Below are 12,786 nucleotides of genomic sequence, written 5' to 3'. Positions count from 1 at the left end.
GTCTGACATCAGAGCGGTGACCAGCTGAATTTGGGCAAAGTCATTTTGGAAGACGGTGAACAGTTGCTTCATTGAGTTCACCGTTTGGTTCAGCATGACACTGTGGGTATTGAGAACCACCACAGTGCCTTTCAGGGTTTTGCCGATGGTTTGTAGGGTCTGACTCTGCGTTGCGAGTTGGTCTCTCAGCTGTGGAATCTCGGTCTGAATCTCAGCCACATGCCGTCTTACGGTGGCTAGGCTCACTGCATTGACACTAGACACGCCGAGGTTAAACAGGGTCCCGACGGCAGCGGCGGCTCTGAGCAAAGCTCCCAAAAACCGTTTAGTGCGTCGGTTATGTCCACTTAACTCAGCTTGTGTGATGTGATGTCTGACTGCGGCTGTCCTCCGGTTGGCAGGAGGCACAAGAGTGTGATCCACAGCAGCATCCTGGTACAGAAAAGTGGGAGAGAGAGAGATAGAGAGGGGGGGGGGGGGGGGGGAGAGAGAGAGACACAGTTGGTCAGCGAGGGATGTCCTTGGTTGGTGAGGACAGTCTGTTCGCTCTGAGTATTGCAACTGAGTTTAGCTTGCATTGGCCCCTCCCCGCCTTTCTCTGTCAGCAGCCACATGTCTCTTAATTTGGTTACGGTGGACCCATTTGAAACTTGGTTCTTTCTGTCCCCGGCTTAATTTGATTCGGTACGCCACCGGGGAGAGTTTGTCCACAATCTCGTGAGGTCCCGTCCAGTGGGGAAGAAGTTTCTTTGACAGCCGCTTGGAGGCTGTCTTGGGTGGCTGGGCGAAATGGTAGTACCAGACCCTGTCACCTACATCCAGTTCCTGGTGTGACGCCTTGCGATCATAATATGCTTTCTGTCCCTCTGCGCTTTTTTGAAGTTGTTGTTGGGCAAAAGCAAATGCTGTTCTTAGGTGTCGGTGTAGCTCGTCGAGGTACTGGTGAGTGGTGTAGGCGGTGACCAGGCTGGAGTCTCCAGGTTGATACAGCAGGTGCAGCGGCAGAGTCATCTGTCGCCCAGTCATTAGTTCAAAGGGAGACACCCGAGTTGACTCCTGCGGAGTGGCTCTGATGGCCATGAGCACCAGAGGGAGTTTCACGTCCCAGTCTTTCTGGTTGGCCGACACATACTTCCTCAGCATGCTAATCACAGTCTGATTGGACCGTTCCACTTGGCCTGAGGAGATCGGATGATGGCTGATGTGCAATTGGGCTTGTATACCCAGAAGTCTCCAAATCTGTTGCATGATCTCGGCCGTAAAATGAGTACCTCTGTCAGAGTTGACTCTCAGTGGAAGTCCAAACCTGGTGAAAATGTGGTTTATCAGGAGGTATGCCGTGGTCTGGGCTGTGTCGTTAGGCGCTGGGAGACATTCTACCCACTTGGTAAATTGGCACACGACTGTGAGGAAGTACCTGTTACCTCTTGTCGATCTGGTCAGGGGTCCCACCCAGTCTATCTGGAGGTCCGACCAAGGAAATGTGACACCTCTGCGTTGCAGTGGAGCTCTGTGATTTGGGTTTGCCGGTTGGAACTGACAGCAAACCAAACACTCTCTGACATACTCTGCCACATCTTGCTGCATGCCGGGCCAGTATGCCACTTGTTTCAGTGTCTCGTAAGTGGCTCTGGCGCCATGGTGTCCAGCACATGGTGCGTCGTGGGCGTACATTAGCATGACCCCCTTTTGGCTCTGTGGCACTACAAGCCTTGGTGCAGTGATGTCATCAGGGGCATACCATAGAATGTTTTGTTTCACACGCAGCATGTGTTTGACGTCATGTAGTCGTTTGAGGCCGGGATAGGCTGTGTAGTCAGATTGCGTGATCGGGTGGTTGGAGGGGTCTGAGAGGTGGTTTTTTATAGCTTGTATGGAGGGATCGGAGGCTTGAAGGTCAGCTATGTCATTGTTGGAAATTTGTGGAGCCAGTGAAAGTGGCTGTGAGGTGGGGACCGTTGTCGGACCAGTTCGTTGGCTGTGGGTTATTGCTGCCACACCAAGGGTGGGTGATTGGGCTGGGGGTGACCATAGATTACCATGTAGTGCGCCAGTCTTGGCAAGGGCATCAGTTTGGTCATTTAAGTCTTTGTCAAGGCCTGGTTGCTTCGAGTGTCCTTTTACCTTTTTCCAGTAAACAATCATGTCGTGTGTTTGAGTGATGTCATCACATGCTTGGAAAAGGTGTTGGTGTTTGACCGGCTTGTTGTTTGCGGTTTTGAAGCCATTCTGTTTCCAGCCCGGAAGGTGGCATGTGAAACTGAGTCTGGCGTAGTTTGAGTCTGTGCAAATGAGGAGTTCTTTGATGTTATGGGTCGATGCGATTTGGAGGGTTATGAGAATAGCTGCTATTTCAGCATACTGCGATGACTGGGGACCCAACCTGAAGTATTGTGGTGGGCAGGGTTGGTCGTTTAACCATAACACCCCTGAACCTGCCTTTAGGATGCCCTCATGGTTGTAGGAACATCCATCGACGTAGGCAGTGGGCATACCTTGGCACGCATTCTCTTCGAAGTACTTGTGACAGGTTGGTTGTTATTGTTGGGGTACTTCTACCTCCAGTGTCGAAGCTGGTGCGTCATCGGAGCAGTTTTGGCAAGCAGCCAAGCCGTCACCCAGTGCAGACTTGTGGTTTTGGGCATATCGTGCCTCAACGTTGCGCCCCTGGAGGGCCATCAGCCACGTGGCGATGCGTGAGTTGGTGACTACGCCATCTCGGATGCGTTGGCTGTTGAGGAAGGTGACAGGTTGGTGGCAGGTCTCTATGATAACCTTTTGCGCTCCGATGTAGTTGGAGAATCTTTGGATGGCCCATACAGTACAGAGCAAAGCCTTTTCACAGTCTGAGTATTTACACTCTGGTGACAGCAGTGTCTTGCTGGCATATGCTACAACTCTTTTGTCTTGGTCATAGCGTTGGTAAAGGCCAGCACTCAGGCAGTCCTTGGAGAATCCAGCTTCCAAGTAGAACTCCTTCTGTGGATCCGGGTAAGCCAGACATGGAGCTGTACACAAATGTCGTTTCAGTTCGTTCATGGCATTTGTTTGGGTTTCTGTTCAGACAAATGGGCAGTCCTTTTTCAGCAGAGCAGTTAAAGGTCTTGCAATGTCTGAGTAGTTCTCTATGAACTGCCGTGAGTAGTTGCACACACCTAGAAAACTGCGTAGCCCTGAGACATTAGTGGGAGGCTTGATGTTTTGAATAGCTTGGATGCGGCTGGACTGCGGTTCAATGCCCTGGGAACCGATGAGTAGACCCACGTAATCGACCTTGGTCCGGCACCATTGTCCTTTGTGGAGGGCAATCTTGGCACCGGCAGTGGCTAGTTGGTTCAGAACATGGTCTATTTCTATCAGGTGGTCAGCCACAGTTGTGCTTTTCATGAGAACATCATCTACGTAGATAAGGTTCCCTCTCATTCTTGCATCCGGACATGCTTTGTTCAGGAAGATGTTGAATTCAGCTGGTGAGTTGGCATAGCCGAATGGGCACCGTGTGAAAGTGTACTGTCGGTTGCCGAAGGTGAAAGCCAGCTTGTGTTGATCGTCTGGATGTACAGGTATAGTCCAGAATCCTGAGGCCACATCAAGCGTAGAGAAGATAGTGGCTCCTCTAATTCTGGGTAGTTCCTGCTCCAGCTGTGTCATGGGCCATCGTGACAGTGGCACTTGCTGGTTCAATTTCCTGTAGTCAATGGTGGGTCGCCACTTGCCATTTGGTTTGAGAACGGGCCAGATGGGGGCTGAGTAGGTGCTGTTGCATGGGCGGATGACACCTTTTTCTTCCATGGAACGAATAATCTCCTGCACTGGTTCGTGTGAGGCGAGGGGAATTTTGTACTGTCTGACGAAGGTGGGAGGAGCACTTGGGTGTGTTGGAATGCGCACCGTGTGAAGGTTAGTGAGGCCACAGTCTAAAGAGTCTTTTGCAAATGACGCTTTGAATTTGTACAAGACCTGTCTGAGTTTTTGACGGTCTGCATCATTCTTTAGGGCATCTGCATCTTTCAGAATTTGTTGGACTTGAGACTCAAACCCTGGGAATGGCTCCTCCGTTGTGGTGTCATCTGTCAAGTTGGCTGTCAGAGGTGCAATGCTTTCATGCGTATCACAGGCAGGCTGGTTAGAGACTGTGTATACCGCAAGGTGTTGGTCCTCCATCAGCTCCGTTCTGCACACCTGTTCTGTGGGTACTGGCATGACGGAAGTGATGGAGATGGTCTTGAAGGGTGCTGTGAACACTGTGTTGTCTGAGCTCCCTTCTGGGATCATTGCAGCTGGTATTGACCCAATGACTGGTAACATGAGTTCAAAATCATGGAAGTCATGACTCACTAGCAATCCAAGCCGGTAGGCCTTGGGAATTCTGAGGTCGGTAGCCGTGCAGTTGTTGAATAAAATATGGACTACACGGGATGACACTTCAGTGAGGGGGGTGGCTTCCAGAGTGAGTCCAAGTTCCACGCCTTCGGGTGAAAGTTGGAAGAAAGCCAGCTTGTTGTTTAGGGTTTGACCATGTCTCATGTTGAGCCGAACAGCGACCCCTTTGGTGTAAGCGGGTACTACAACTTCCTGTTCGTTGACCAGGAAGCAGACCTCTGGAATGGTCTGGCCAGACATGAGGTTTTCAGTGTTGACGGGAACAACAGGGGACTGTAAAGTCATTGGAGCCCACACTACCCCATTAATAATGTCCACATGAGCTTTGAGGCGGATCAGGAGGTCTGCTCCAATGTGGACGTCATGCGTTAGGTCCCGAAGGACCAGGAAGTAATGGGTTAGAAGGCGGCCGTTCCATTTCAAGTTCAGAGCGCAGATGCCCTTGGCTGTCGTCATGGTTGACAGGCGACAGTCTAAAGGGAAACGTGTGCGCTTGTTGGCAAATGGGAGGTCCGGTGTGTTTCCAGTGAGAGCCTCGAACAGGGTGTGGCTGATCGCTGAGTTGTCTGCCCACAGTGCGAGAACAACGTCTGTCGTTGTTAAACCATTCAGCTGCAGGTCTGCTATGACCTTGGGGCAGAAGGAGTCAGAGTCTGTGGTGAGTTGCAGGGTGCAGAGTGGCGAACTTGAACTTTGCCCTGAGACGGGGTTCCCGCGGCTAGCTGCAAGATTTCCCGTGACCTCTGTGACCTGACAGTCTGGCTCAGGTGACCTGGGTGACTGGAAGGGCAATGGTTCTCGTACTTGAGCCCAAATTTTCAGCTGTCTGAAGTCCAATAAGGGCTCAAAGCGATCTAGCAAGTCTTTGCCAATGAGCAAGGGAAACGTGTCCATTGGTGAAATGTAAACGGGGTGTACCAAGCTTATTGGCCCGATGGTTAGATGAATGGGAGCTATTTGTTCAAGTTGGACCTCATTTTGGCTGTACGACTGCACATTTAGCTCACATCTTTGTGGTTTGAGAGTTCGATTTTGTCTCTTGGCTTTATCTCTGAGTATTTCAAAGAGGTTAGTTGACATCAAAGTGAGATCTGCTCCGGTGTCTACGAGGGCTTCAATTCTCACATCATTTTCCACAGTGATGGCTATGTACAGCTTTCGGGCCACCCCCTTTTCGATAAGGTTCCCCAGGAGTCTTGGTACCGGGGCTTGGGTGCTGACTGGTAAGCAAGTGGGGCTGGTGTCATGTGGTTCGTTAGGGAGGCAGACAACCAGAACAGCACTTTCTGGTAACTTGGAGTCTTGGTCGTCGGTGTGATGACGTGGGTTGGTTGGTTCTGGGTGTGCAGTTGTCAGCTGAGGTGGCTGGGTGACGCGGTCACTCAGTGATGCGCTAACTGATTCTGTGGTTAGTGGCTGGTCGGCAGTGATTTGTGTGTGAGGTTCTGTCGGCGGTTTGTCAGGGCAGACGTTGGGGGTAGGTTTCCGTCCTAGTCATAAGGAGTCTGGCTTGTCTTTCTGGTCTTCCTTGCGGTGCTTTTCCTGAATCAGCTCTTTTAGGGCCTTCAGGATCTCTGCAGACTCAGACATAGCTGCACTGTTCTGCTCCTGTGAACGCTCGGACTTGGGCTTGTTCGGTGCACGTCGAGAGGCATTCTGTCTTTGGCGGTCGGGGCTTGAAGTTCTGGCCGATGAAGATCTGCCATTTCTGGGTCGCCGGCTGGCCTCCCATGTGGCACCGCCCTTTGGGTTGCTGGGTAACCGGGACTTGTCCCAGACTCTTTCAGAACGCCCAGTCTGGTGCTTGGGACGGACACCCTCGTAGTGAGGCTGCCCTCTGTTGGCCGGGAACTGTCTTGACTCTCTGTGAAACGGTCTGTCACTGTGGTGCGTGTGTGCGCCCTCTAGGGCCAGTTCTGGACAGTGATCAGAGACCGGGTAAATGGTTGGATTTTTAACAGTCTTTTCAGATGCAGCCTTTTGCTTAGAATAAGCCTTGTGGGCTAAATCTCGCAGCTGTTGAGTAGACATACTCCGTGGGCAGGCCAAGACTCCCAGATGATAACTCACCGCAGGATGCAGATTTCGGAGAAACAAAGTCTTAAAGTTGAAATCTTTCTCCATTCCTGGCTCTTTACGTGCGCTGAAGTAGGCCCTTCGTATTCTGTTGTAGTATGCTTGTGGGGTTTCCAGTCGGCCCTGTTTAAGGTCCATGGCTGCGAGGAGCCCTTGGTCCGATTCAGGGTCAGAAAACTCTCTGATCAGAGCCTGTCGCAGCTTCTGGCTGCCGATCTAGAAAGCTGCGCACATCACGGCTAGACGTGATTCGGAGCAGGTACAGCCTGTCCCATGCATTCACGTTGGCCACATTTTGCAGCAGAAAGTCAATGTCCTGCAAATACGTGTGCACGTCAACGCCCCCTGCTGGGTTTGGGGTGAAAGTGGGGATATTCTTTGCTAGCTTGTCCAGCTCTTTGGAAGCCATGCCGTGGCTAGTGGCACGGGTTTTCTGGAGAGGCTCCCAACCTTTTGCTGTTGAAGAAGGTTCTTGGCCGCTCGCGGGTGGCATCTTGGGCAGTGGACTTTCAACCCCCTTTTGAACTAGGGATTCTTGACTGGGCCTACTGGCCAGGAGAAACTCTGTGAAGTGTGCTTCCCCTTCCAAGTCACCTTGCAGTTTATAAGAATGTTTCAGTTCTCTGTGAACAGTGTCCAATTCATCTCTTAAATAGTCTCTTTGCTGTTTCAAAGCAAGGATCTCACTTCGGGCCTGTTTAAGATGATTTTCGCAGGCCCGGGTCTTAGCGTCCCTTTCTTTCAGTTCGATCTCTGCTCTTGCTAGGAGAGTTTCACCTTGTTGGAGTTTTCCAGTTAGTTCCTCCCTGGATTCCTTTTCCAACTGCTCTTTACGCTCCGCCTCCAGGTGGAGCTCTGCAAGGGCTTTTTGGAGTCTCTCTACCTCCTCTTGCAGCTCGGGATCGGATTCATCCGCTGTCCCACGCTGGTCCTGGGTCTCGAGGAGTAGCTGATCGAGGTGATGTTGAGTCTGGGCCTGATTTCTTCGGGCCTCCTCGGCCTGAAGCTTGAGTGCCGCTGCTTCCTGCTCCAGGAGAGCATTGCTCCTTTCACTAAGCCTCACCTGGGCAATGAGGTTGTGGGCAAGGCCGCCAATGAGCTTGGCCCATTCTTTGTGGTTGTAGCTCTGTGTCGGATCGTGGGCCATTAGTCGATTTAGGTCCCCGTCCAACTGCTCACGGCTCAGGTGCTGGAGGTCACCGGCGGCGTTGGGCAGGAATGCGTTGGTCATGACGCCCAACCAGGTCTCGAGATGATCCCAGTGGGTGTCAGCGCTGGATGCTCGCGACATAGTGGCTTTACTGTTGGCGAGAGAAAGACAGCACAAAAAGAACCAATGCAAGCTCGCGCAGAACTAGCGCGTTACGTAATACGTAATTAGCTAAACTTTGTGTGTGATTCCAGTTAACTGGTGCAGACAGTTAGTGGAATATAGGCCAGACACTTATTGTCGATGGCCAGGAACGACCACGTGGGTTAATTGGTGTCGGCGAGTGCTGGATTTAAATAAAGATCTTGACAGGCGGGGCTCTACGAGTCTACTAATGACTTTGGCTGCTCGGCCGTCTATCTATTATTCAGCTTCCGTGATGGCTCTCACAGGCTCTGTGTTTACGTGAACTGAAAGAGACAAACAGTAGAAAAACAGAACAGAACAGGATGGCTGCAATTTATGAGAAATAGAACAGTAAACAAATAGGAAGGAATGAAAATAGAATAGCAATAAAATACCGCAAGAAGGGCTAGAGGGGAGAAGTGAAACTTCGGCTTATTACCACAGCAAGGGTTTATGACGGGGCCTGACGAGGGCGCTGTCACGTCATAAAACCTAGAAGGATGGTATGGCTTAAGAGCAAAAGGGGTTTTGCCAACACTTCTGATTGGAGAATATCAAATATTCTGTGGCTTTCACTGAGCGAAGGGACTGTATGTCCTTAATCTCAGCCTGGGGTGATTTGTGATTGCTCAGACAAGAACTCAGTGGCGGGGGCAACCTCTCCTAGACGTTCCAACACTTGGCTGCCGTGTTCCTCGGCACCCTGTACCTTTTGCACTGCGATGCAACCTCTCAAACAGGGCTTTCAGCACAATTGCGTGTTTGGGCAAGGTGTTTGCGCCAACGGCCAGATTGGCGGCCAAAATTGTATTTTTCCCAACCCCAGAGTCTGACCCCGCAGGCAGTTACTCAAAGGGCGGTTCTGTCATGCAGAAACAGGGAAATTAAACAAAATTGCCTTTGTTGCCAACCTGGACTCGTTGCCTCCTTACACCTGACACACCCAACCTGCTGATGTCCCTGCGTGTTGCCCGCGGTACGAGGTCAGAAGTGACCGAGGTTCACCCACAGCCAGTGAGAGATCTGCCAGGCTAGTTTACTCCGCTCACTGGAACTCACTGGAACAACCGTCAACTCACCATCGATCGCTAGAGGGCCCTATTTGCAAATACACAAGTGGTCACGCAAACACAGCTTAATTGTAAATTTAAATCTTAATTTAAATCTTGTTTAAACTGAATTTAAATAATCAAGTGTGTAGGGCAAAAGAATAGGGGTCTAAAATGACAGTCAGAATGAATTAGCTAAAAGCAGAAAAGAAAAATAAGGTAAGGCAAAGTAAAACACAACAATTCAGAGGCACTTGATTCAAATTTGAATTAAACTCTGTTCAATTGAATTTAAATAAGCGCATAGAATAACAGAATGGGAAAAAGAAAGGAGAAAGTCTTCCCTATTTGAGAATTCCCTAAAGGGAATTGCTTCTTGATGAGCAAAATGCCAACTGATTGACACTACTTAATTTTAAATTTCAATTAAATGTTGTTTAATTCAATTTAAAAATAAGTGTATAAAATAAGGGAAGCTTGGGTGTGAGAATGCTGTCACCAGCAAATCACAAACAGGACACAGACCTAAGAGTGGATAAAAATAAAAAGTAAGTAATAACAAGAAAGGAATTTCCAAAGTAAAAACTCAAGAGAGAAAGAGAGTATAATGAAAGAAAATCAAGTAGAATAATAAAATAACATAGAGCAGAGAAAATCTGTGAACACAGGAAAAGCAGGAAAGGGGACAAATACTCAGAGACGGGAACTAACTTATCTAGGAGTGTCCACCAGGGGGAGCACTTTTCAGAAAGTGAATTCTCTTGTTGGAAGGGAAACTTAATTTAAATTAAAAATTTAAACGTATTTAAATCAAATTTAAATCGGTAAACCACATTCCAAACACGATTGAAAAGCATAACCATCAACAAACATTTATAGCGGCAAGCTAGATTAAAGTAGCCAAAAGGAATTTGGAAACACTTCAGCTCAACGTATGGAGAGCAGAGCTAACCCAGAACGTCCACACGATGGCGTTAGTGAGTCCACACAACAATGAAGTAGGGAGGGGTGCCGCACACCTGAACAGATTGCCTTCTGGCGTCTGGTCAGAGGTACTGCATCCACCTACTTTAATTCGTGATATTTTAAATTAGCGCGTCTGTGGGGTTCTGATTCCCTTACGGCTGATTTAACTGCACTATCACGGTTACAAACTTTAGAATCTCGGCGGATTCTTTGGTGCCAGGTTACTGGACACTAATATACAACTTTTAACCACGGGTACACAACTTTGGAATCTCAGCGGATTCTTTGGTGCCAGGTTACTGGACACTAATATGTCCCTTTAATACGGGTACACAATTTTGGGGATTAGTGGACCCCTGTTTGTGCAAACTTAGTGCACACGAATATGTAACTTTGCAGGATTTCTTCGCTGCTGTTACGAGTCACGCTGGATCAGGTCGTGACTGGCTCCAAATTTTTACACATCAATCGGATTTCAGATAAACTGTTTTCAGATTAGATTTGTAAGAGGTAACGTGATTGGTTAGCTATGCCAATGGCGTTACCCAGGGAGCGAGACGCTATTTTGAATTATTGGACGACACAGTAATTCAAATTTAATAGCGCTACAATTATGAGGCCTTCAGAAAGAGTCGGTGAGAAAACTCGTCACAGCTCTTTTTCAAAAATTACGCTGAATACGATTCAATTCGTTTATTCAAGCGGAAATTAATATTAAACTGTATATTGCAAAAAGATTGTCGCCCTTTGCAGATACGAGTTTGAAATATTAATTGGACTGCAGTTTACGGTCAACAATTGACTACAGTGTTTTTAGGCACAAATAGCTTGTTAACGTTTTTTCAGAATGAGGGACGCGTTATCGGCTCACTCAATAAGGCGCGCATATACACATTAAATCACACAAAATTATTCTGGGTTGCTCATACACAAAACCAAGTTTAAAACGTTGCTCACGTTCTCCACCAAATAATCTGTTGCGAATCAGTACAGGTATTTAATTAATTTATGGGTGAAATATATGAATATAATAAATCATAAAGCTTTATGATTCATTATAATACATATACCGACCCGAGAGGGAATTATACATATATTGTGAATTAATTACAACGAATTATAATCAATCACATATATGATTAGTTCTGGTTTGATAATAATTTAGAGAAACTATTAGTTTGTCCAGCAAACCGTTAGCTCCTCATAGCCGATTATAAAAGGAAGGTTTTTCTCTGGCCACGAGAAAGACTTCCTATTCTAGCATCAATGCGTAAAGCAAGGATACTGGATCGAAACGTTAAAGTGACCTGGGTTTGTTGCATGAGCAAAAAAAAAAACAATCGAGCATGAATATAATGTATTTAATATATGAAACTACGGATACAGAGACTATACTACTAAACATACACAAACAATACACATATATAGAAAGCGAAAGTAAAGTCAAGAAAACAGAGGTGATCAAAGGAATGGCAACTTACTAACAGTTAAAACCTTTGAGAGCCAGCAAGGAAACTCAGCTTACACATCGAGCTTAAAACGCTTTGGAAAGAATGGTTCTATACTTGCATAGGTTCAGGTGCTGTGGTCGTTTCGTGTTTCTGCAGGAGTTTCGGTGCGTGCGGCTGAAGCGATTGGTCCTTTTCCGAGAAGGTGTTCTTCGGCGGGATTTTCAAACAAGGGTTTGACTTAGTAAGATAACCGGAAAATAAAGAAAAAGAGTCCGTCTCCTAGGCGATGAAGAGAGAAGACTTAGGGCGACGGATGAAAAGGGTTTGACAAAGAAACTTGTTGCCAAAAGATGGTCGTCCCGAAGAGAGGGGGCGCGTGATGGAAGCGCGGTCGCCGAGACGTCCGGGAGAGACGTGTGTTAAATGGCGAGAGACAATCGAGAGACGAAAAAGAGATGCGTGTCATTGTGTTTTAAGGACAACAGGCCAGAACGCCTCCTGGGATACATCAGCCAATGATGAGGGTGCGATTTTGGCGGGCAAACTCTTTCTTTGTCTCCATTTATGACCTAATTTGCATGGTTTATGAAGTGTCCGATCTGAGTACATTTTCTTCAAAGTACCATTAAAAATAGAAGAATGCATTTTACAGTCATGTGACATACATTTTCAATTAGAGCATAACCAAAGCTTTACAATGAGACCAAACTTGTCAGATGGCAAAGACATAAAAGGTGAGATACAGTTTATACTTGAGTTTTATCGTTTAGAAGAAAACTAATACAGCTACAGTCATAGCTAAGCTTATATACTAGGGATAAATACATGCACCTTTAAATACAGCGACGGGTACATATTGGCACAGTCATATTTGGAGGATAAATGTACATTCACAATCTCCATGCGTGTTTGTGAGTGTCTGTATGTGTGTGTGTATTGGGGTTGTGGCCAGTGTCTGTGACCATATGTCCTTTAGTCCCACCAGGGTGACTCTTTGAAGTCTCTGGAGCTGGTGAGAATGTGTTCTGTTTTTCTTTACTGGGGTAACAAAGGTGCCAATGGGGCAATTGGTCCCGGACTTGCCGGAGCCGATTCGTGATTTACATGCACAGTTCAGGAGGCTAAAAGCATTCTGAAGATTCTAACTTGACGGGCAGATCCAATTTTGAACAGACACTACATTGGTGTGCAAACAACAGCTCAGGGAGGTCAAAAAACACATGGAGAAGTGTAAGGGTAATATAATATCAGCAATCACAGAAATTCACATTACACTGGATTAGATTTCTCAGAGTACTGTTGAGTTTGCGCAAATAACAGTAGGTAGTTTGCTCTGGAATTTTTATAGTGGTTGTCTGAGAAAACACAAACATGACAGATTAGGATGGTGGTTTGTGATCATAGAGGCACCAGCTGCTGCAGTAAATGTGGTCTGAATTTGACATAGACCTTTTATGTTTAACCATTTTAAATGCCCATTGCCCACAGTGCACAGTTGCCCTGAAGCCACCGGGGTGGCGGTGCC

This window comes from Ctenopharyngodon idella, chromosome 18 (genome assembly GCF_019924925.1).
Source record: "Ctenopharyngodon idella isolate HZGC_01 chromosome 18, HZGC01, whole genome shotgun sequence".
Taxonomy (NCBI): domain Eukaryota; kingdom Metazoa; phylum Chordata; class Actinopteri; order Cypriniformes; family Xenocyprididae; genus Ctenopharyngodon; species Ctenopharyngodon idella.
The sequence above is the reverse complement of the archived record's forward strand: the minus strand, read 5'-3'. Positions refer to the sequence as shown.